This window comes from Camelus ferus, chromosome 12 (assembly GCF_009834535.1).
Source record: "Camelus ferus isolate YT-003-E chromosome 12, BCGSAC_Cfer_1.0, whole genome shotgun sequence".
NCBI classification, from domain to species: domain Eukaryota; kingdom Metazoa; phylum Chordata; class Mammalia; order Artiodactyla; family Camelidae; genus Camelus; species Camelus ferus.
Genome location: NC_045707.1, coordinates 24256818 through 24283108, shown reverse-complemented (window position 1 = coordinate 24283108; position 26291 = coordinate 24256818). Strand labels below are relative to the sequence as shown.

General features: G+C 38.2%; 1 pseudogene; it reads left to right on the top strand.

Annotated features, from left to right (window-relative positions):
* On the top strand, positions 1–25804 carry LOC102516170 (annotated as a pseudogene).
* Positions 25805–26291: the final 487 nt, after the last annotated feature.

The following is a 26291-nucleotide window of genomic DNA, read 5'->3' as shown; positions in this document are numbered from 1 at the left end:
ATGGCCTCCAAGTGTTCAAGTGAAAGGAAGAGTCACATGTCTCTCACTTTAAATCAGAAGCTGCAAACGATTAAGCTTAGTGAGGAAGACATGGCGAAAGCCAGGCCTCCTGCACCAAACAAGTAGCCAGGCTGTCAACGCACAGGAAAAGTTCCTGGAGGAAATTGGAAGCGCTGCTCCAGGGAACACACGAGTGACAAGAAAGTGCAACCGTCTTACTGCCGACGCGGCGGAACTTGTAGTCGTCTGGGCAGAAGATCACACCAGCCTCAAAATGCCCGTATGCCAAAGCCTGATCCAGAGCGGGGCCCTAACTCTCTTCAATTCCACGAAGGCTGAGAGAGGTGAGGAAGTCACAGAAGAAACGCCGGACCCTAGCAGCGGTTGGGTCACGTGGTTTAGGGAAAGAAGCCGTCCTAACGTCCAAGTGCAGGGAGAAGTAGCCAGCGCTGACGTGGAAGCTGCAGCAAGTTACCTGGAAGGTCCAGCTCAGATCACGAATGAAGGTGGCTACACCAAACAGATCATCAGTGTAGACAAAACAGCCTTATATTGGAAGAAGTTGCCATCTAGGACTTCTGTAGCTAAAGAAGAACAGCCAAGGCCTGACTTCAAAGCTTCGAAGGGCAGGCTGACTCTCTTGTTAGTGACTTGAAGTTGAAGCCAGTGGTCAATTGCCATTCCAAAAATTCTAAGGCCTTTAAGAGTTGTGCTAGACCTACTCTGCCTGTGTATCATCAGTGGAACCACAAAGTCTAGATGACAGAGCATCTGTTTACAACATGGTTTCCTGAGTATTTTAAGCCCATAGTTGAAACCTACTGCTCGGAAAAAAAGATTCCTTTCAAAATAGTTTTGCTCATGCACCTCGTTACCCATGAGCTCTGATGGAGGCGTACAGTGAGATTAATGTTTTCATTCCTGGTAACACAGCATCCATTCTGCAGCCCATGAATCAAGGAGTAATTTCAACTTTCAAGTCTCGTTCTTTAAAAAATAAATTTTGTAAGGCCATAGCTGCCATGGATAGTGGTTCCTCTGATGACCTAGGAAAGGTAAACTGAAAAGGAAAGGATTCGCCATTCTAGATGCTGTTAAGAACATTCATGTTTCATGGGAGGAGGTAAAACATCAATTTATCAGGAGTTTGGAAGAAGCAGATTCCAACCATGGATGACTTTGAGGGGTTTAAAGCGTCAATGGAGAAAGTAGCTGCAGATGTGGTGGAAACAGCAAAAGAGCTCGAGTGAGAAGTGGAGCCTGAAGACGTGACTGAATTGCTGCAACCTCATGATCAAACCTGAATGGATGAGGAGTTGCTCTCCTGGATGAGCGAGAAAAATTTGTTTCTTAAGACGGAATCTCCTCCTGGTGAAGCTGCTATGAAGCTCTTTGAAATGACAATAAAGGACTTAGAATATTACATACACTTAGTTGATAAAGAAGCCACAGGGTTTAAGAGGACCAATTCCAATTTTGAAAGAAGTTCTACTGTGGTTGAAATGCTATCAAACGGCATTGCACGTGGAAATCATGGAAAGAAGAGTCAACCAATGCAGCAAGCTTCATTACGGTGTTATGTTGAGAAATCACCACAGCTGCCCCAACCTTCAGCAACCACTTGTCAGCGAAGAGCACGGAGGCAAGACCCTCCACCTGCAAAAAGGTCATGGCTCGTTGAAGGCTCAGATGATGGTCAGCATTTTTTAGCAATTAATTATTTTTAAATTAAGGTATGCACACTATTTTTTAGACATAATGCTACCGCACACAATAGACAGTGTAACTATAACTTTTATATGTGCTGAGGAACTAAAAAATTCATGTCACACACTTTATTGCGGTGGTCTGGAACTGAACCCACAGTATCTCCCAGGTAAGCCTGCATGAGGAAGCCACTGAGTGCTGTAGAGGCCTGATCTGTTCTCAGAAGCACAATTTCCTTAGAAGGCAATGTTGCAGCCTTAATGTACTTAGGGAAAAAGTAGCCAACAGGCAGTGTGGTATGTGTGCTACTTAGCTTAGGCTGGGACCCAGGTACTAACCAAGAATGTCCAAGTTACAGTCTGTCAGTTAAAATACTAGTTGATAAGTAACATTAGTAAACCTAATGTAGGGCGCAACAGGAGTCCTTAAGCCAACAGAGCTCACCCTCCATTTCTCAGTGCCTCATTCTCAGAAATTACTGGATAGTCCAGCATCTCCAGATGAGTTAAAAAAAAAAAAGTTTCCAACATGAATGAGCAGACCAACACAAACAGATGAAGATGAAACTCAGAAGAAATATAGAAACTCAGAAAAAATGCAGGGAGTAGATAGAAGATATTTTCAAAAATATAACTCTTGGTTAAGAGAAAACTTTTCAACTATAAAAAGAGAACAGGATTGATCAGAGTGTAAAAAAAACTATTAGTATTAAAATGGTAATGTATTTTCAATATCAAAATGTTAAGCAAATCATCTACAAAGTAGAACAAGGGATAAGAAATATTTTTTTAAAAATATTTTAAGAACCCAGGTTCAACATGTAGCTAACAGAAGTTCTTGGAAAGAGATTTGAGAGAGAGGAAATATTAAGGAAATTATTAAAAAGAAATAATAAAATAAAACTTCTCAGAACTGAAAGGCTGGGTTGAGAAACTGTCCTGCAAAATAAAGGTGAAAAAGTGCACCTGTTTTCAAGTGACATCATCATGAAATTTCAAAAGTATATAGATGAAAAGATCTTAAGTGCTTCCAGAGAGTTAAAAAAATAGGGTCAAGGGTGTAATGTATGTGGTGTCAGGAATCAGAAAGGTATGGGACTTCACAGCATAAACACTGGAGCTTAGGAGACAATGGGATAATGACTTTCAACATCTGAAAGAGAATTATTCCTAACTTCAGAGTGTTATCCCCTGACACAATTCAATCACAAATGAGGGTAGAATAAAAAAATTTCAAACAGGCAAGGGATCAAACATGTATTTTTCAAAACCTGCTTCTCAGGAAGCTAAGGGAGAATGTGCTCCAACATAATAAGAAATCAAGCGAGGAAAGAAGAAAGCACTGGGTCCAAAAAAAAAAAAGGAGCGGGTAGAGCATTCAACACAGGAGACATGCCAAGGGAATGTACAAAAAGCAAAGGGTATGAAACTGAAGACATGTGCCGATATGCCCCGTGGTGCCACCAATGAAGACTGGCCTATAAGGAAATTAACCTGGCACTGCGCACAGTGCACAGTAATGATGGGATCAGCCGGGGTGCAAAGGAGCAATCAGGGCTGCCCGAAAGGTGCAACTCCTGTGATGCGGACAGCTCAGATGGGATCCAAATGCATCGTCAGGTGGCGTCACAGGGGTCCCTTTGTTAAAGCGCTAGGTATAATGTTCTCAGTTCTTTGGGACGTGGGGGTGGCATGCATTTTAAATCACTGAACATCAAGTTATGCAATCAATATTACAAATCTTGTGACTAGATAAAGGTATGGAAGAAAAAAATGGAATCACATTGCCCTATTCTGAAAATATTAATCCAGATTAAGGTAATTCCAGTACATTCTAAGTGCATAATTGCCTTTTTGGCTGAACTTCAGCTTAAAAAGTCCATAAACCTCATGTAAGACCTATTGAATCTTAAGAAAAAATATAGATAATCATAACTTCCTTTCAGTTTCTAATATACCAAAGGTCAGTTATGTTAAAATACAATAAAGAAAAATATTCTTCTGTATGTATTTTATAAGTTTAAACAACTTTATTATATATTACTTCATTGGCTCCCCTTTCAGGGTTTTTATATGTGAAAAAAAATCTGAAGTAAAATAGAAGAATTTCTAAAACATATTGTAATTTAAATAATTGAATAAGAATGAGAATGTAATTTTCAGGAAATGATTCACTGCCAGTTTATCTGAACTTGGGTCTTCCTGCTCTTTGTATCCTCCCTTAAGTACTTTTTGCTCAGGAATAACTATTACAAACTCGTGTTATAAAAGAGATTTATTTTATACCACTTTATTGTAATTTTACCTTTATTTTAATTTTTTACTTTAAATCTACATTAAATAATTCATTGCTAGTAGTTTTGGGGAAAATTCAGCTGTGAGAGATTCAGACAAGCTATTGGTTAAAATACAGCTTGCGGATGCTCTTTGAATCCAGCAGTCCTTTCTTTCATTTGCATTCTTTTCCCTTTTGTTTCACCCTCATAGCTCTAAAATTGGGAATTTACTGTAATAGGTATTGATGTTTACACAGCTTCTTCCACCCTTATAAGAGTATGAGGATATATTTTGTCTTTATAGAGATGGATTGAATTCATCTTTTTGAATTATCAAGCAAAGGCTATTTCAAAACTATAGGATCTTTGCAGACTTCTTACAATAACTCTTATTATTCATGGAATCACAGGCCTCAAAAACCTAGAGAACTCACATTGACCCTTTGTTACCTCTAGATAGAAACAGTGATCTTTTGCAATGAGGTTATTACCCCCCCCCCCAAAAAGAAGAAGGCATCAAAAGAGAAGGACACTTACTACAGTTTGCCTAACAGATTAGTGAAAGCTAGGATGGGCTTTGACACCCTGGTTTAGCATGCGTTTGCAAAAGGGGGGAGGATTTTATATCACACTACTGTTTATAAAAGCAAAAACTGAAAATAAAATGTCATGTAGATAGTTTTCAGTAAACTGTAGCACAACCAAGCAACGGAATCCTACGTCATAAATAAAATGAGAAGGTAGGTCTATATTCACTCTTATCAAAGGACATTCATAATATGCTAATAAAGAGATCAGAGAGTATAGTATTTTATTCTGAAAGTATATACATCAATAGCATAGATATACTGGGTATCAACATTTCATGTAATTTTAGTTTAATTTTTTTAAATTAACATCTAAAATTATAATTTTTACTTAAATAATTTAAGAAAAATTATATGCTATAAAAATGAAAAAATTTGAAATTTCTCATGAAGTCTTGATAATTGTGATACTTTCATGAAGCCATGATAATTCTATACAAAATATGCTTTCTAAAAATTGCTCAAGATTTTACAACAATTTTTTATAAATAATGCCAATTTATTTGTCAGTGAAGGCAAAAATTCCACCGATTTGATCCCGTCCTTTGTTACTGAAAAGCTTCCAAGTATGGCGATTAAACACAAGAGCATAGAGAGAATTCCCTGTATGATTTTGTTCATCCCACTTCTTCTGAAAGACAGTAAACCACTGGTTCCCATCATTTAGAGTGTACTGAGTTTATTGCTTTGTTTTACAAACTGACTCCTTTTTATTTAGGGGTATGGACACGAACAGGTTTACAATAACTTCAAACCGAGCTGTTTAAAATCGGAATCCTATTTAAATAGCTGCAGTATTATGCTATTCAAGTGACTATGAAGCTTTCACTGCATAAAAACCAAAAATAAAAATAGGCTATTGTTATTCTTGGATATTTGAGGAACTGACCTAAAGTAAAGGAAGCCGGCTTTCTCTGCACTGTATTGAGGCGAGTGATTTTCACTTCTTTATTTGTTTATAGAGTAAGTTGAGAATATATTGAAACCTATGGACCTTCTTCCTAGAAAAATGTTCTTACACATACAAAAATTATTTTTAGATACAATTTCAAGTGTTCACAGAGTCCCCTGAAGCACACACTTTTAGTGGATAAATTAGAATTAGTGGGTGAAACTAAAAGAGAAGCTGAATTCATTTCTGTATTAGAAGGGATTTCTAACAAAGTAGAATTTCCCAATAATGTGTGTTGCTCCATTAAGTACTCAGTGAGGATGATTAAGAATATTTTGGAAGCAGATTGTGTGAAATGGTATGGAAGGAATTCCAATTTCCAAATTGAAGTTTGGCAAGATGACCTCTGAGAGCAGTTTAACTCTCATATTTTATTATGGGGTTTAAGTGGAGATCGTGTATTTAATCCATCAGATAGGCTTTAAGAACATGAAGGGACTGAAAATACGCACTGCTGTGCTAGCCCTTGCCACGCTCTGTTTTCTCATCACAAAGGCAAGACAAGTCTGGTGTTCTCTCTCTCTGAGTCCCTCTGAGGACTTCTCTTTCAGAATGGTGGCCTGACCACAGGCATCTCTCTCTTTTCAGCCCTACAACCTCTTAAATTGATAGTAAAGAAAATAAAGAGGTAGAAATTCCACAACAACAAAGAAGACGATGAAGATGCAATTGACAGAGGGGCGAGAATACTCACGCGTTTTAGGAGAAGACAAAGCAAAAAGGATGAGCCAGAAATGGGAGGAAACCACGGACAGGAATAAATGGGAAGAACTCTGCAGGAGACAAATTCAAGGAGAGATTTCACCTGCTCCAGGAGACTCTTGAGTGACTTTGACTCAGGGACCGCAAGGTTAGCCGAGGGCAGAAGTCTCCCAGCACCCCAGGCAGTACCCCTGCTACCAGACCCTTAGCAACGCACGGATATCACAGAGCTCTCCTTTCTAAAGAAAACTTCACCATTTATGCCTGGGTCCCCAGAGCAACTCTTTGAATGAAAACCTATAGAGCAAAGCTGTCCTGATCCTGGCATTTAGTGGCTTTCTAGTTTAATGGCTACTCCCATCCATTCCTGTAATATGAAGTCTGCTGAACCTCATATACACACAGTTTCCTATTTTTTCCTTCTTAAATGTGAGTATAAAACCAGTATTCAACACAGACTGGAGGATATCTCAAACATGTTTGAGAAACCAACAGAAATATATTTGTATATCACGATGATGAGAATTTGTTTAAAATCATGTGTTTTTTCAGAGAAACTTAATAAGCTATAGTATCCTGAAAATAAAAATGGCATGCTATGAAAAAAAAAATCCATGCACAAGAAACAGCTTTTAGAAATGAAAAAAATTGTTGGAAGATTACTTAATTGAAAGATGAAAGAATATTTTAAAAAATCTAGAATGCACAGACAGATAGAACATATGAGACAAGAAATAAAATGCAAAAGGTCCTAGTTAGAATCTATAATATCTGGCTATAAAATAATCCCCCCAAAGAATGAAAAGGTAAAAATTTTAAAGTGCAGTGCAAGTTTAACACTTATTTTTAAATTAAAAAACAATGTGCATAGCTCAAGTTTCCCAGTGCTCAGGAATGTGCTGGACAATGATAAGCACCTTAATAGGGTTTTTACAAAGGACACAAATATAGTTGCGATTAACTCTACCCTGGACTTTTTAGAAGTCATCACCAAATAACACATATGAACAGTACTAGGTCTAATATGCCTGAGAATTCCGTATCAGAGGAAGTAAAAGTGAGTAGAAAGAGGAAGCAACACATGCAAGGTTCTGGTGTGGACACATGAAAACTTCCCGTCACCCTACGGTGATCAGTAAGCTATTTAATAAGCACCAGCTCATCAGAATGCACACAACAGTCAGCTAGGATAGATACCAGCTCTGCACGACCAGGGTGGCCACACCTGGCGGCATCGCTGCCGCTACAGACAGAGAAGGGCAAGTTCCTTGGCTTAATTGGAAAGTTCAGGTGTTTAGTGTCAAAACTACAGTTTTAAAAATGAGAAAATATGCAAATTTTGAACTCCCAATTTTTCCCTTCCCACCCCCTTTCCCCACTGGTAACCACAAGTTTGTTTTCTATGTCTGCAAGTCTCTTTCTGTTTTGTAAACAAGTTTATTTGTGTCTTCTTTTAAGATTGCACATATAAGCGAGATATCATATGGCATTTTTCTTTCTCTTTCTGGCTTACTTCACTTAGAATGATGATCTCCAGGTCCATACATGTTGCTACAAATGGCATTATTTTATTATTTTTTATGGCTGAGTAGTATTCCATTGTCTAAACATACCACAACTGCTTTATCCAGTCATCTGTTGATGGACATTTAAGTTGTGTCCATGTCTTGGCTATTGTAAATAGTGCTGCTGTGAACATTGGGGTGCAGGGAAATGTTAGGTATCTTGATTGTGGTGGCGGTTTCATAGGTGTATACATCTATCAAAATCCATCAAATTGTACATCTGAAATAGATGTAATTTACTGTACAGAATATACCACAATAAAGTTAATTTTTTTAATGAGAAAATATAATCTGGGAAAAATGAGAAGAATGAATACCAGAGAAAAAAGACCAGATGAGGTAGCTTTGCTTTTTAAAGCATATAATTTTATAAAGTGAGAAGACAAAATTTTTTTTTAAAGAAAGAACATAAATACCTACATGGTAATCTCTTTCACTGGGCTGGAAATAACCACACTGTCTCCTCCAGAATCTATCTTTTATCTATGTATGTGCGTATATAAATAGATATATACACACACATTTATGTATGTGTGTGTGTGTGTGTATATATATATATATAAAGCCTTTATATATGTATATATATAAAGCCTTTATATGCATGTATATATATGTGTATGTGTATGTTTGTATACACCTGGAAGTCTTCAGTTTTAAATTCAAGAAAAGACTTCGTAGGTTTTTCACTCCTGGGCAAAGAAATTGTTGACTTTCTTTTAAGGCAATGGATGCCTGATTCACCTTTCCATGGAGGTTTTGATAGTAAGGGTCTCAGGGTTTCCTGGACACCAGAGGGAGCAAGACAAAAGGGCTAGAAGAGGTGTCAGAAACAGAGATTTATTCAAGGTCCACATGGTTCAGGTGCTGTGCTCCACCCTGGAGATCCAGAGATGAATTACTGAGCTGATAAACAAGAAAAAAAATCACTTCATAACAGCCATGAGAGTGGTAAATTTAGGGGGCTAGAACAAATGGGAAAATATTAATCTATTCTTAGAAGCAAGACTCAGCCCTGCCAGAATCTTTGAATCTGATTACTGTAGGCTACAAATGAACAAGAGTCTTATTTATTTCTTAGTCACCTGAGAGCTGGAAAAAAATAAGTTATGCTCAATTAATCTTGACTGAATTAATTAAATGAACAATTATGAAGTTTATGCTTAAAGTAGGTTTAAAGGGCAGTACCTTCGCTATAGGCAACTCAATTTTCATGTTTTAAATTGCAGATATTTCTCCTCAAAAATCAGCATTTTTAAAAAAAATTAAAAATCTCTGCTGCTTGTCTCTGCTTCAGTTGGCAGAATCTCAGCCACAGTGAATACAGTTTGTTCCAGTTCAGGAAATTTCATTTTCAAAAAATGACCTATTAGAAGTTTCCAAGTAAAGAAGTGATAAATTGAGTTATGGATCAAAAGTAACCATAAATTTCCCATTCTTTACATTACACATTCATTTAATTTAACTCAACGATCCTATTGATTTATCCATAAATGAAGTTTGAGGCATAATCAGGGCGAGTTCTTACAACTTAAATTATAGTTATTATTAAATCAGGCTTTGGGTTCAATTCTGTTATTTCAAAGTGAAGAAATAATTGTGTGATTGATCCTCCATGCAGTGTTTCCAGCATCCTCATTATCATCTTCTGTACAAGCCACTAGAGGGCAAGACAGTCTAACATTACAGCAGATCTAATTTTATCCAGCAGAGGGCAGTCATACACACACTAGGCAAAGAAATCCGTTTATCACCTTAGGTTTCAGCTGTTACCATCTGCCATTTCCTTTCCGGACTGCAAGAGGGAGGAGAAGACAGAAGGAAAGGCAGAAGGAACGCAACCCCCCAATAAACAATTCATTGGCCGACGTCTCTGAAATTGTTAAGCAAGTGCGGTTAATAAACAATTTGCTTATTTTCCCTGGTTTTAAATAGTTTAACTTTGAAGTGAAAGACCCATAAATTAGAGGATAAATCTTAACAAAGGGAAATGGGAAAACATGTGAAAACCATTTCCAATCAAAGGGACCAAGTGTTAACAGCTTTATTTTTATGTACAAACACAATATCAAGTTACCTTTAAAGGCTGAGTAGTGAGTCAGCAGCATCAATACCTCGTCATTAAACAAAGACTGGAGGAAGGCTGTAGGCGAAGTGACAGGCAGGATTAGCCATTCCCCGTAAAACGTCCCGAAGAAGCAGCCTGGGTTAATGGGAAAAGCCAAGCATCGGGAAGCCTGGGTTTTATCCCTGACTCCTATCCGTTGGCTGTGTGACAGCTGGAAGGCTGGCCAGTCTCCATGGCCTCCACTTGCCTTCTGTGCAAAGTTATAGGAGTTGTAACACAAGCGATTTCCGAATCCAGCTGGTCGTCAGAAATCCGGCAGCCTCTAGACCTACTAAATGAGAACTCAGTCTCCGGAAATGAAGCTCAATGACATACATATACACATAGAGATGTGTATGTGTACACCTTATATACAAGTATGCACATATTGTATATGTATACGTATTTATTATATGCACACATACATATACATGCATGCACGTGTGTGTGCAATTCTAGGTGATTCTGGTGATCTGTCATTTTTGTAAACATTGGACTGAATGATGGCTGAGTTTCCCTTTTCATTTTAAAATTCTAGCGACTTTATGATAATTTGTGTATCACTAAGTTGGTATTTAAAGATGTCAGACATTTTTCTGATCTAACACTGAAAAAAAAAAAAGGACAACAGAAACTCCATCACATTAAAAAAAACTGAACTCAGAAAGACTGATTTGGAGACAAAGTTTCCCAGAGTTCCACTCACACCTTGGTACATTTCACTTCTCCTCGGAACTTCCGCTTTCTACCTGGATATCTGTCGCGACTGCTTTTGACACTGGGCGGCTGCACGTGGCTGTGTGCGTGGCGATGCTGACTTCACTGCTGTTGTTGTGGTTACCTCTCGGATTTGTGATGGTGGCACTGCCCCAGGGACGACCTGCGTGTGCATGCTCTGACCCTGCGGAAAGTGGAGGAGATCCTCTCTTGTGAGTTACGGCATTTTACGTTAGGGCAGGACCAGGGAGTCCAGGCTGAACCCAACCTAAAGGAAGAGAAGCGAGTCCTAGGAATGAATGGTAAACTACTTTCTGTGTAAAGCTTCCCTTTTTACAGTCTGACTCCAAGTAGGATTCACAGCAAGTTTAACCTGACCTGAGATACATCAAAGAAAACTGTCTTGTAAGTCACCTAATTACCTAGCTAAGTCTGGTGACAGAAGATGTAAAATGACTTCGCTTTTGGTAAATATATTATTTTTCCAGTACACAACTTGATTACAAGGTCATGTCAGTCTCTGTGTTATGTTAGTGCTCTGGGAAGCAGTATAGATTCTCATGGGACTTTGACAAAGTAATTGCCATAGGAGATGAGATGCCTAATTACCAATGAGTGACTAACAACCTTACTTACAATCAGAGGTGATGGTGAAGGACAAGCAAAGACAATGAGATTCTCCACTAATCTCCTGCTTTGGTTACCACATTATTATTTAATGAGATTCAACATTATTTCCCCTGAAGAATAGATGAGAATGTATTATTTTAGTGATTTCATGTGACATGTCACTTCCTGCTTCTGTGGAAGAACACAGGAGTAATTCAGAAATTAGATGCTATGTAATGGTTTCCCTTTGTCACATTCATGTAATTGTCAGTATCCACCCTCCTCCCTTGCTGTTCCCCCTCCACCACCATCCACAGTGTTAAAAATGCTCTTCTTTTAATTTTGGACTAGCACTTAAAATACATATTTCTATAACATGATAATACTTTATCATCTAATGGTAGCAAAAATATAATTCTGCAATTCCAAAAGCACTAAACTGAAATCAAGAGTAATTCAGTTAATTCAGTTATTCTCATGTTTTATTTTAAAATGACTGAGCAGCTTTTTTTTTTTTTGCCAGCTGTTTACATTTATTTTAAATAGATACACATTTTTTTTGTTTTAGGGGAGCTAGCTACAGTGTTTTTATTCCATGTGCTTTTCTGAAAGCATTCTTTAAGAGCCAAACAGGCGTCACAAAATGAAGTACTCAAGCAGTCCAGAAGAAGAATTTAAAAAGTTGAATTAACAGCACTCCCGTATAACATTCAGTTCATGCCATATCCTGCAGCAGCAGGAAACACAACTAAATTTTTTTAGACTTAATTTTATAATAAGAGATTAAGAATGTGGACGTTTGACTACTGTCAAGTAAACTGGTGAGGCATGTTTATTTTTATGCTAACCTGACTCCCCTGAATTACCCAGTTAGTAAACTAGTCGCTGTTAATTTGGCCACTAGGAAAATCAAGCCTGCAGAGAAGACTTCAACATTCAGAAGATTATGTCATTGTCTCAACCATATACCGCATATCAGAACTGCTCAAATAATTTATTTTCCACACAATATACACCCTCAATATAAGGTATCTGATTAAATCAAGCACTGCCTCCAGCCGGTAATGGCATTCCTCCATCTTGGATTTAAGTTTTGTTCTTTGCTCCTGGCTGATGGAGTGTTTCACACCCTGAGGCCGCCAGGCTCATCTGTGACAGGTGTACGGACTTCCTGATCGCTCCCTGCCTCTTCAGTCTCTACTTAACCCATGAACTACAATTGTGGTGGAATCTGGCTTTCGAATCGGGATAAATGGTGCCTCTCTTGTTTTTCAGACAGAGTGAGATCCCTCATCTCCATCACTTGAGTAAAGAGAGACAGCTGAGTAACTGGTCCCAGCATCTCCGTGGCACATCGGGATGCCTCACCCTCCCACCAGCTTCTCTAATTCTCCCTGAATATTTTAAGCAAGTAAGATGCCAAGCAAAGGAAACTAATCAAATATTAAAGTTTTGGACTATATACAATCTGAAAATAATCTTAACAGATATGCTGCAAGTCCGCTCTAAGTGTTATTGCGGGTGCTTATGTATTTTTTTCTGTTCGATTTGATGAATAAGAACCAGAGCATTTGCTATACTAAGTGGCTGACTCCACAGAAATTCTTTCCAACACTCATTTTCAGGATTGTGTAATATTCCACACCAATCATGATGTTGCTCTGGGGGTTCAGGGATTAGTGACTCTGACAGGTGACCACACTCCAGAGTCTGCGCTCCGTGGAACCCAATTCTGAGTCAAGACTCTTAAAGTCACACTTACTCTCAGGCCCCTGGAATTTATATTCTCTCTTGTTTTTCTTCTTTCTCCCAACTTTTCTCCTCTTTTTCCTACATGCTTTTGAGAGAGAAAAAACCCAGACACCCTTCCAGGCTAGAGAAATGCAAACACATCTGAATGTGTGGGACAGAATGCTCCCAGTTCCTGGCCAAGTCTAGGAGGTGAACCGAAGTGACAGGAACAAGGCATTACTGTGTTTTGGGAAAAGCCCTTCTCTGACAGTGTGGGCAGAAGGGATGTAAGGGCATCCAACACACCTATGTACACTCGCTTTGATGTCTAGAAAGCCATCATTAATATGCAAATGTGTCACATAAAGACAAAACAGTTATCTTATGTTTAAAAAAAAAAACAGATACAAAATGGTGAATTGGAAAAAAGCACAGTGTAGGTGTCCCAATACCATATCTTTTCATATCTTTTCTACTTGCTCTTCAGGTTTGTATAGTAGAATAATCTTATATTTTTAGAATCCTGGAAAGGGTCTCCAGATGGTTTGAATAATCTATTTCGTTAATTCTTGAACTATTGAGTGGAGTAAACTTGGGACTTATCAGATACTAGAACCAGTCGTGAGCTCTGGAATGAGGCTGCCACGACTAAATCCAAGCTCTTCTGTCTGCTAAACACCCAGCTTGGGACAAGCTACTTCATTCCTGCAAGATTCAGTTTGCTTCTCTGTAAACTGGGTTCAAAGTAGCTGCATCATAAGATTTCTATGAACGAACCCACTTGAGTACAGATGCTGAGCCTGGAGTTTAATAATTACTCAATAAATATTATTACTTGTATAATATTTTTTGTTCCTCTAATGCTTGCAATAAAAATCAAAAGCAAATTCTTCAGCATCCGGGTCCACCAAAATCAAATTGGATAATCAGGTGTGAGTTGACTTTAAGTCATGACGTATTACGGCGATGAAGCCAAAATACCGTCAAATAGAGGCAGCACGTGGGTGGGAAAAAAGCAGGAGAATTGGTGCCAAGGGAGTATTTTTAGCTCCAGTTTCTCCAATTACCAGTTATGTGACCTTGAGTAAGTCACTCAATCTCTGCCTTGAGTAAGTCACTCGATCTCTGAGGCTCAACTTTCTCGTAAGGAGAAGGGAGTAACACACACACCATGGCATGTGTCATGGGACCTAAAAGGGATCATTTATGGAAAATTAAAACTAGGAATGTTAAACTGACTAAGGAAAACTTCCTGCGCTTTAGGAGACAATAAGAAACAGAAACAGATAAACCAAAAAACCACATACTCGGCTGGAACGCCCCTCCTCGGTGGAGGCGGCCCTGCTTCTACAGTCTTCTCTCCCTGAGAACAGTGTTGTTTACGCCTGCCTCTTTATTATCTCTAGGAATACCCTCCTCATCTGTCTCATAATTACTTGTTTATGAGTCCGTGGCCTATGGACACGAACATGTCTGATCTGTTTGCATTGCCCCTGCTCCTACCGCCCAGACACACACAAGGAATGGCGCTCATCAAGTGAGGGTCTAATAATTGACTGAACGCTTCAATGAAAGAATGTGCTCTCCTGATGTTAAAGATAGGATACAGCTGTATGTCATTTCTTAGAATGGGTGGCCAAGGGAAAAAAAATCCATACCACTGTTTACCTAACAGTATTGTCTTCTGTGTATATACCTCCAGATGCGTGACTCTTGGGGTTGTCATAACTAGAAATGCCATGCTAACATTCCAGCGTCAAACAGACATCTCTTTTGTTGGGTGGATAAAGACTCCAGCCTGTTGGTAGGGCTGAAGCTGTACCGCCATCTGGAAAATACACTCGGAATTCTGCAGGAGGGCCAGAAAAGGGGCATTAGCTTCATGAATGTGGCGCTCATACAACTGTGTTGGAACAAAGCTGGCTGTGAATCAAACCCTGTGCTTGTCTGCCTGTCCCCCTGGAAGAGTTTACGTGCTACATTGGCTGCAGGAGACAGGCAAGGGTTTTAAGAAACAAGCAGAAGAGAGGATAGGATGTCATTGAAAACACATTTCCAGGCTCCTTCTCAAGTGAAAACCCAGTAACTTTGAGTGGATCCATGCCAACAATGTTTCAGCGTTTCTATACATGATCAGACCAGTCTCATCTCATCTTGGCTTCAGTCACATGTGAGCCATAGAAGCCTGCACTGTCTGGGATACTGTAAGCAAAGAGCCAGCTGTACACTCGAGCAGAACAGATCTGTGTGGAAGGTTCTGGTTAACTCATAAACAATTTATAAACTGAAGCATTTAGCAGTTCTTGATTAAAGGTTTAAATCCTTACAGCTCTTTGCCAATGAAATATAGGATTTCACTCTTTATAGTAACCACCCTTTGGAAATCTTGGGGGAAAAAAATCTTGCTTCACAGCTAGGCAAAATTTTAATATTTAATCAGCTAACCTAAAAAAATGCTTATGAGGAAAAACCTAAGCACTGACATGTGTATGAAATGCTTTATATAAATCTCTTCAAACTAAGAAGAGACAGGTTTTGTAGTGATAGTGGCTCAAAAATTCAAACCAATTTTGAAAAAAAGAAAAAATAAGAATTTAAACCAGATTGAATGTCTGGAAAATGAGTCATGATTTTACTTTAGTACATAGTTAATTATGGCTTTCCAAATTTGACAATACTGCGTCAGTATAAGCAATCAGTTCTTCTCTAAGGTCGCTTTTATTACCCCAGAAGGCTTAGTGATCTATCTAGCCCAACCCTTCCCTTCCAATTTAATGTAACCATTGAAATCCCATTGTATGGATTGTCGGAGTCACAGAGTGATGGTTAAATCAAAGATCCATTAAAAGTTCTGGCCCCAAATCAACATGCCAGTGTACTCAACTGGAAGACTGTATTCAACTCAAGGCTTCTCAGCATTGAGGACTGGGTCTTAATAATCTTTTAATTCCCAGAATGTTGGATAGACCTCTATACTTAGTAAACTCTCAAAAGATTTTGGTCCAAGAGCCTGGAGAAACTGATTAAAAATTCCACTAAAAAATTTTTTTCTTAGTATCCTTATCAAGGCAGGATCAATACTGGAAGATTGTTAAATTTGTTATTCTGTTCTTTACATTTTGACTTTTAAATACCCCACCACAAGGCTGAAACGCGCCTTTGGCGTAAGCCTATCTTAAGTGAACACAAAAGAGACTGAAGGTGGGGGAGAGTGAGCAAAAGTTAGCTGGGGAAACAGGTGTGCAGAGGAAGTGAAAGCAGGACATGGAGAGGAAGACAGCTGCCAGCACCCCAGGGGAGGGAAAGCAAGCAGCAGAACTTAGTTTTATCACAAAATCAACTTCATTCATTTATAAAGAATTTCCCAAGGGATTTTTCAGAATAACAATCAATGAAAAGATCTTTAAAGAAGAAAAAAGAAATGAATCACTTTCATTCAATCCAATAAAACCTTTTCTTTATTTTCTGGGTAATGGATTCTCCTTTCAGGCCGTCCAAGGCCAGGTCTCTGCAGTCAGCATAAAATGAAGTTGAGCAATTATTTGTTGAATTTTAATTTAAAGAGTTGTAGATCAGAATAATTTAAGTCAACTATGATCAAGGATTCACGTCAGGGTGATAGCCTCCAGGACTTGAGTTAATGACCCCCTCCCTCAGTGTGGTGGGGAAAAGAACATTCCATCAGAGGGCAGGAAAGTTGGGTGCTCGTTTCAGATTCACCACTGAGCTAGCAGCTCTGCATCTCTTTGGGCCATAGTGGTGTCATCTGCTCACTGTAGATAATATTTGCATAATCCAGTTATCTTGAGCAATGAAATACTATACATAAATGAGTTTGTGCACATGAGGGGCTTTGCAAATATACTGAATTCACTGTGAAAACTCTCTCCCTGGTCAGCCCATTGCACTTTGTGTAGGTTGTATGAACTTTTCTTTAGTAAGATATTATAAGAAATAGGGCTGAAAAGGAAAGTAGTTTGATGTTAAACTATAAAAGCAAATGTACTGGAGAGGGGAAAAAAACATGCTCCAATGTACATATGTTAATATAAAACAAAGGACTTTATGGAAAAATCATTTCCTCAATAGTGTTCACGTTCTCTTTAGGGCTGAGATAAAAGTATGATTCCACACTTTATGATAATAATGTGTCATTTTTCATTTGTCCACAATAAGTGGCATTCTATCTTCAGTGGAACGAAAATTTAGTTTGTTTCCATTTTAATAACGCGAAGATCTTATAAAAACAAACCTTCAGCTCAGTATATTTAAATCCATATATCATAAAAGCAGCTCTTTCAAAAGTTGAAAATGTCATTAGGCATTTTGCACGTAGTGAGCGCTTAGCCGTGCATAATGCTCACTTTTGTTATCATTAGGGATAATAATAGTTTACCCTTTAAGCCACGCAAATATTGGCAGTGATATCAGGTCTCGTTTAGAAATTTGGATTCATTTGAAACCTAAATACAGCTAGAGTGGGTGAATCCACATGAACCCAAACTCCAAACCCTATGAATTTTCCCCACAAATTTACATGACTTAACAGCCTCCACACATGCATGTGGCTTAAACAACAAAAACATTATCAGGGATGCCAAGAAAGTAGAGCAGAATTTCTTACTAGTCCCTTCAGTGAGAGACAGCTATGTTCCTGTTACTCTTACTGCTGCTGCTGATGCTTTGTGTTTGCTGTTAGTGAGGGATCTATTTAAATTCTCTTTAGACTTAACCACTAAACATAGCAACAAAATGGGAATGCATGAAAAATAAGCCTGACATGGTCCAGAGATAATAAAATTGTCTTTTTATAACTGCGGTATAGGGATGTTTTTGGACAGTGAAAGTCATTTCTTAATTAAGATGCAAAGTTATTTAAGATTAAGATGAAAAAGTTGTGATTAAGGTGAATATTTTCTGCTTGGCTTTTTAAATAAGTCTTTTTTTCTCCTCTTCTATTGGCATAGCCAAATAAAAAAAATGACTGCTGTGGATACATTAATAATATCTAGCTTCAGAGCTGGACTTGGCTTCAAAAATACATTCTAATATTAAAGAATTTCTTATTGGCGATTCGATATAGATCCCTTGTTTATTGAAAAAAAGCCTCACACACTTATATATTAAAAATATAGATATTATTCTATTTCAGTCAACCTGGGATTACAGAATTCTACTTTACAGACTAAAAAGAAGAAGAAAGAAAAAGAAAGGTAATTCTTTGGACAGAATGGGAATTTCTCTTTTACGATGAAATTAGAGAAAGACTCAGAGATTCTCTAGATCAGCAGTTTAATTTTACTGATGAGGAATTTTTCTAGCTGTTAGCCCTCAGAACCCATGTCTGCTGGCTCATAAATTCAGTGCTTTTTAGATTCCATTATGGTTGCTCTTGAGTGCACAGAAACTTAAATTGAATATAAAGAAAAACTGTCCCCCAAAATGTCTCAAGTGTACTTAGGAAATATATTTTTAAATAATTTTCAATTGTTTTACAAGGAAAGAAAATTTATATTTATACTGTCCTTTAAAAAGACATATGACTGAGGGGGAGGGTATAGCTCAGTGGTAGAGTGTGTGCCTAGCATGCATGAGGTCCTGGGTTCAATCCCCACTACCTCCATTTAAAGAAAGAAATAAATAAAAACCTAATTATCTCCCCGTGCCCAAAATCTTTTAAATAAAGTAAAAAACTTTTGGCTTCATAGGCGTATACACCTATCAAAATTCATCAAATTGTACATCTGAAATATATGTAGTTTACTAAGCAGGAATTATACCACAACAAATGTGTTGAAAAATAAAGTAAAAGAAAAAACTGTAAAGACATATGACTATTAAATATTTAATTCTTTCTGTTCTCTGAATGGAAAATGTATATTCTGGTATCTATGAGTATCTCTGGCATACCCATACTCATTTTTATACCGCTTTATAATGTCAAATAATTGGTCAAAAACGATTCTTTCTTGTTTTCAATATTTTTTGAAAGAGTATTTCTGAGTCTCAGAAATAAAACATTGTAAGAAAGGTTTAGGAATGTGGACCGGCAATTCTAAGTCACAGCTAGAACCAGGGACCAGTGACAACCAGGGTGGTGGCCACTAGAGACAAACGAGAGTGGAGACGAGAGGTCAAAGCAGGGGCAAGGACAGCAAGGAATGGATGCAAGAGATCCCACAGGCCTGCCCCAAAGAGGAGAAAATGGCTTAAGACCCGTCTCTCAACTTTTATTCCTTCCTTTCCCAAATCACAGCCGCAGAGACATTCAAACAGGCAAAAATCTCAGAGAGACTCAAAGCATCCTCTGCACGGCAGCCCTCCAAATAGGTAGACAGTAACATATGCAAATTGTTTCCTATTGTTTGGTATTTATGCTTTACACAAGTCTCTGAGTGTTTCTACAGAATTAATTCATTGTGGTAAACTGGCTAAACAAGCAAGTATAAAAATTTTAAGACTGTTAAGCCAAAGTGCTTGTCAGGAAAATTGCCTGAATACTTCTTCTGATAACACATAAGCAACACCTTGCTTTGAACTCTTGCCAACACTGGCTGTCAAAATAAAACACATGTGTATTTTCTAACTTAAGAAACAAAACTTCCATTTTCCACAAATAAAGTAGCTTTACTGTGTTCTCTGACTATAAAAATTGATACTTGCTTCTATTAATAAAAATGCAACAATCAAAATACAACAAAGAGAAGCAAAAGCCCCCAAACCTCTCAGCTCAGAGATGTTTATGATTAACATTCTGGAGAATCTCCTTCAAAGCTCTATGTGTCTACCTCTGCCAATGTGTGTGCACAAAATTCTACACATGTGATCCAGCCATGATGCTGTTTCATAACAAAAGTTTTCACTGTGCAGTGGAGCACAGACATCTTTTCATGTCTCTCTCTCTCTATACACACACACATACACACAGAGTATTTTAATGAGCATAAAATACTCTGTGTTTTTGTATTCCCACACCTTATTAACAGCTTCTCTTTTAAGGAAATCCTCAGTTAAGCTATTTCCAATCTTTATGATAAACAATGCTGTGAGCAATACCTTTGTGCTTATATTTTTACATAGTTGTGCAATGATGCCTTTAAGAAAATATATTTTAGTTGATTCCCTGGGGTCTTATGGCATTATAAAGTTATTCTCCAAACCACAATGAATGTGTGCTGCCTTTAGACCACCCAATCTGCAAAGATGTCTGATGAGACTGGGGGTAAGAAGAACAAATTTGATTTTTTTAATACTGGATATCAAATGTGCCAACATTTAGAAAATCTGCGCATATCCACATACCGATACTTTCCAAATACCCAATGTATGATGTCATAGAACCAAACATAGATAAATTACCCATTTACAGTATAAGATAGGAAATGAATTTAAAATAAGAAACAGTTTGAAAAGTTCATTAGTATGGCTTCAGATTCCACATTGCAACTAACCTTTAGGAAACTATCACTTGTCAACTGTTGGTGTAATATCAAAGAACAGCCATAATTAAATGAAAAGGCTCTTAAAAGTCTCCTTTTTCTAACACATGTCTATATGGAGCTAGCTTATGTACATATATATAATATTGTGTATATATATACAATACATACTTAATTATATATAATATATACAATAATATATAAATATAATTACATATATTTTATTTTATGTGCATATATATATATATATATTTCAACCAAAACGACAGACCACAGCCAATTAAAAGCAGAAGCAGACATAAGAATCCATCTGTCTTCGAATCAAGCCAGACATTAAAGAAATTTGCAAAAGTTGTAAAACAGTATTGTTTTTCCCTTAAACATTTTATTTTGGAAAATACGATTATCTGTCATAAAAATAAGCTGGTTCTACATTAACAGGTGATGGATTTGTTACTGTTATTTAATATCAATTAACAAATATGTATTTTAACTTCTTAGCTTTAACTTAGAACACGGTAAATATCAATAGATAAGAAACCCATATAAACAAAAATTTGGTGGTCAGTTTTTAAAAATATAATGGGCTTCTGAGACTAAAATGTTTTCAAACACCTGACCTAACCAACAGAAAGTTACTCGGGTACACACCTCTTACGCTGATAATCATCAAAGAGTCTGATAGATGACACTCAACATTCCATTTGAAGGCTATCCAGTCATCTCTCGCCCATTTCCAAATCTTGGACAATTTTCAGTATTTACTATATAAAAGATCACATTTTATTATTTAAATTTAGTACTGAAGGGAAGATTTGAAATGTGTGCCAGAGCTCAGCCTTTAAAAAAGCAGGATCCCCGCCTGCTTTAAATTATACATTTATTTTATAGGACATCATAGGCAGGGTGAGGGGCCGGATAGAAATCTTTTACACAATAAACTACAGAACCACAAAGAAACAGCTGCCTTTTTCTTTTTTCCTGGACTCCCCAATCCAAGGGCAGTAGGTTATCACTTAGGCTGTTCTCGGAGCAAGGAAGACCAGGAAGGCACAAACTGTATTCATGATAGACTTTTTGAAGGAAATAATCAGGAAAGAGAAACAAACAAACCAACCCAATTCCCTGCCCCCCTCGACAAATGCAGGACATCTGGTCACTTTAATGAAGCCCATGGATCCTAAACGTTAGCTGAGTGCTCCTTCTGTTGTTCTTACAGAAACTCTAGGACTTGAGAGGCTACAGTTTCTTATGTTAAAACAAACAGCTGAAAAGGGAATCTATTTGTACTAATGATTCCGTGGTAGACTGAAGGCACAAACCTGACTCTGAGAGCAAAACCGCCGCACCTACATGCCTGGAATTCACATTTCATGAGGGGCTTGGAGCCCACGTAATTTAGCGTATGGATCTCCGTAGGCATGAATATTAGGGCATCGGAAAACAGGGGGGAATAATGCATGTTCTTTCAGGATAGTCAGTCAGTCTGTGGAGGAAATGATAAGAGGCAAGGAAGGCCATAGAGGAGTTAAGGAGCCAGCCATTTAACTCTTACAATTAAACCTGAAGTTGAGCAATCAAGCTTCGGTAGGATTTAGGCTCAAATGAAGGCTGCATACCGTGAAAGGGGGAAAAAATTACTTGACACATCATTCAGGTACAACTTTAGGAGTTACTGAATAATTAAGGTGTTCCCTCTTCCTATGAGTAACAAGCCACTTGAAAAGCCACATCTGGAGAATCAGCAGAGACCCCGAGGGATGTTTAGGATTCCTTCAGTTCGTCTTCACCCGTGAGCCACCCGGGGCCCGGGGGGAAATAGCTCAAGGCATCGAAAAATGACTAGAACTGCTGTTTCCTTCAGGAACGCTCTCTCTGTCTTGTCCTCTTTACTAAATGCCTCTGCTTTCAGAGCAGTCTCCTCCGCTTGTTCTTCACACATACCTTGAATTATCGATAGTGGCCTGACCTGAGATTGTCACAGCGGAGGTAGCCAGCTAGCACAGCTGAACACAGCCCTGTCCGAGGGAACCCAAGCGAAGACCGAGTGCAGGCTGGCCGGAGGGACGGGAAGCATTTCAGGTCAGCGGGTGTTTTCTCAGGTGCTGAAAGTTCCGTGGAAAGGTCTCATTTTCTCTGTCTCTCCCTGTTCTCTGTCTCTCTCTCTTCCTCCCTGTCCTCCTTCTTTCTCTCTCTCTGTCTTTCTTCTAGTTCAGGTACAACGATAAAGAAGATGAGAAAGAGACGAGGGTTTTCCCGTGGGCGGCTCTCCCCTGCCACCCCAACAGCACCAGCACAAAGACAGAACTACACACCGAGGAGTCGGCAGCCGCAGCCTGACTGGCGTGAGATGCTTAAAAATGGGAGAAATGGGAGAAAAATCCCATTTCCACTAAGCAGTTCAGTCTTAGAATGAGCCTGAGGAACACACACACACACACATACACACTTTGTGGGGAGGGGGGGACGACAAAATTTTAACCTAATCAACATAGTTCAGAAATTCATCCTGATAAGTGAAAATTACCATTCCAGAGAAAACATTCTTTTTACATGGATATTGCATAAACTTCGGTATTTTCGGTGCAGCCTCCATGGACAGATTCCCTTGATCATCAACAACACTCTGTGTGTAATTATCAGATGTTCTTTCTCTCCTCAAACCCCTTCCTACCTTCTGCTACTGCTAAAGAAACCATTTAAATTGTCTAATTAATAACAAGTTGGTCTTTAAAACATGGAATGGCAGGACCTTCTCCTAAAATAATCTGACATACCGTCTCAGTTTACGTTAAAAGATAATTGTTCACAATAAGAAGTGTACTGCTTTTTCTGGGCCCGTTCTTGCCTTTTAAACTTTCTTAATTTTGGTAAATCTCAGTTCCCAAGGTTATATCAAATTAGGCCAAACTAAGCCAGCGACCATGTACACCGACTCATTTCCCAACTAAACGGAAAGACATAAATTAAAAAACCTAATTTTTTACAATTAATAGGAAAGTTACATATGTAACTTTCCCCTCCATGCTGTGGAAACTCTAGAAATGTAAAAAATACTCCAATGGAAAAAAAACCAACGAAGAAAATAATTTGGAACAATGGCTTATATTAAAAACAAGACGAATGCCCAAAGCAGAGTTGCTTAAGCTAAGCCTCATGCCAATTACCACTTCCGCTCTCCCAGACGTGGCATCTGAAACCTGTCAATCAGCAATCGTCTGATCAGCACTGGTTAGGCCATCTCCATGATAGAGCCTTGCATCCCCCAAAAGGACAGGAATTTTGCAATAATCAACCTGTTTTTTGGGGGTTTGGCTTTTTGGAGTTTTCGCCTAGTACAGCTTCCTTGTTCCTGGTCCCTTCTGCTTATAAAACCTCTTGCCTTGCATAGCCCCTCAGAGCTCCTTTCTACCAACAGATTGGATGCCACCTGATTCCTGAATGGTTGAATAAAGCCAATAAGATCTTCTAAATTTATTCAGTTGACTATTGTTTTTACATACATATTAACTTCTTTAAGTCTAATTCTGTCTAATGTGCTTTTACCCAGATTAATATAACACTTTGTCCATTTTGATATCATTTTTGTACTGTTGGAATTTTTTTTGATTATATAAATTTCTTCTCTAGATGTTAGCAAAAACTATTCCTTGTTTTACTAAGGCGGAAGAAATCTCAAACAAGTTTCTGTATCTCGGGAATTCAGCAAGAAGAGTGAGTGCTAATTAAACAATGGACATACAAAACTTGTTTTGTTTGGATTTCATTAAATAAGAGACCCAAGTTAAACTGCTTCTTAGAGAGATTGTATGGGACACCTGGTGTTGTTAGCAGAGGGCCCTTATCAGCAGAGTTTAGCACCTAACAGCCCAGCCTCTAAGCCTAGACCCGAGACCCACACAGGTACCGCTACACAGGTTGCAGTTTCAAACTTCAGGAACCTCACAGTTAATCCCAGGCCGAATCTTAGTCTCAAATCCCCTCCCTAGACTCGACTCTCCATAGTCTAAAAAAAGGTTCGTTCTTTCATTTAACCTACTTTGCAGGGAGACTGTGAGAAGTAAATTTGTCAAGAGTTTCAAGACCTTAAAAGATACGGAGTAGAGATTAGTATAATAATTGCTTCCAAGCGCTTGCTACTTACGTATTAGCAATACATGTCAAAGTTTTTCTTCAAACTAAAAGTGGAGGAGGGGAGGGTATAGCTCAAGGGATAGAGTGCATGCTTAGCATGCATGAGGTCCTGGGTTCAATCCCCAGTACTTCCTCGAAGAATAAATGAGCCTAATTACCTTCCCCCTCCACACACAAAACTACAAAAAAATTTTTAAATTAAAAAAAATAGTAAAAGAGAAAAATGCTTAGAAAACTAGAATCTGATGCGTAGTAGTAGGAAGTTAGTAGACCTGAAGCTTTACCACTAAATATATTATGGGCTTTAGCAGGCATTTTTAAGCTTCATTTTTTTAACTATGAAAAATTAATTATAGTATTTCTCACTTTACCTTTTATGGATAATTTGTTAGGATTAAGTTACATAAGTTCCGTATAAACACTGTAAGCAATTAAGCAAATGCCATCATATAAAATAGGAGAACTATCTGAACTGACAGTTCAGATCAAGTCCTTATGCATGATTTTTGTAAAGTTAGCGGAATTTTTGCACCATTAAGTTCATGCACCCGTCCCCGGTTCCATCTATAAAACTATTTCTCTTTTTATCAAGATAGAGGGTTATTAATGATCTGATTACTTAAGAAAGTGGGTTTTGAGATGGACTCTAATATTGCCTCTTTAAGGAAAGCATACAGTATATTCTCTCTTTAAAATTTTGTATCCAGGAGGGGGAGGGGCTCGGTGGTAGCGCGCATGCCTAGCATGCATAAGGTCCTGGGTTCAATCCCCAGTACCTTCATTAAAAATAAATAAGTAAATAAACCTAACTACTTCCCTGACAAAAAAAAAAATTTTTTTTTTAATTTTTTCATCCAGGAAAATAAGGAGGGAAATGCATCCCTCTCTCATAATTACTGTTGTAAAATTAATATTTGAAGTGATATAGTATTGAAATATAATATTTATCCTATCACAAAGAAGGCTAGCTTATTCCAGGAAAAAAAGCATGTTAACACCTTTCATGTTGACAAAAAGTAAGTAGATGGGAAAGGATTCATTGTACGAAGAAGATCTTTAAAAAAGTCTAGTGCTAGAAAAGCAGCCTTTAAGTGTGTATGAGGTAATTTGAACTTTTTCTTCAGCTATACATGAGGAGGGTATTGTGAGACTGGCCAGGTGCCGATTAGGTGACCTGGCAATTACGTGTAAGGATAGACCAAGAACATCCTTTGGAAAGTTTGTGAAAACTCCTCCGACAAATCATTCTCCGGGTAACTACATGCTAGAGTCTGGACTCTGAGGAGTGACACTCAAATCAGTGCTATTCATATGAAATTAATACCTCATATTTTTTTTTTTTTTTGATATTTACATATTTACGTTTGCAAAAGGTCCAGGTGACATTTTCTGATTTTCACTCTGTTTCTATTCAATAACTTGTTAATGCTCCTTGTTAACATTTAAAACCAGAATGGTTAGTGGATTAGCCAGCCAAACTGAGTTTCTTCAGGAATAGCAGAGGAGTTCTAACTCAGGACATGCAAAATGCAGAGAACCATAGCCAAGTTCAGGGAGCAAAGGAGAGGAGTGTTGTTTTAGCGAGGAAAGAAGGAAATTGGGCGGGGCTGTTCTGAACAGCCGTTCATTGGAGGAAAGTGGGAGTTTGGGGCTATGGTGGCTTCTCATTGGCTTAGTTGTTGCTGGGCAAGGAGAAGAGCCTTCCCCCTGCTGGGGTGTGTGTGTGTGTGTGTGTGTGTGTGTGTGTGTGTGAGGAGGGGTGCGCGCGT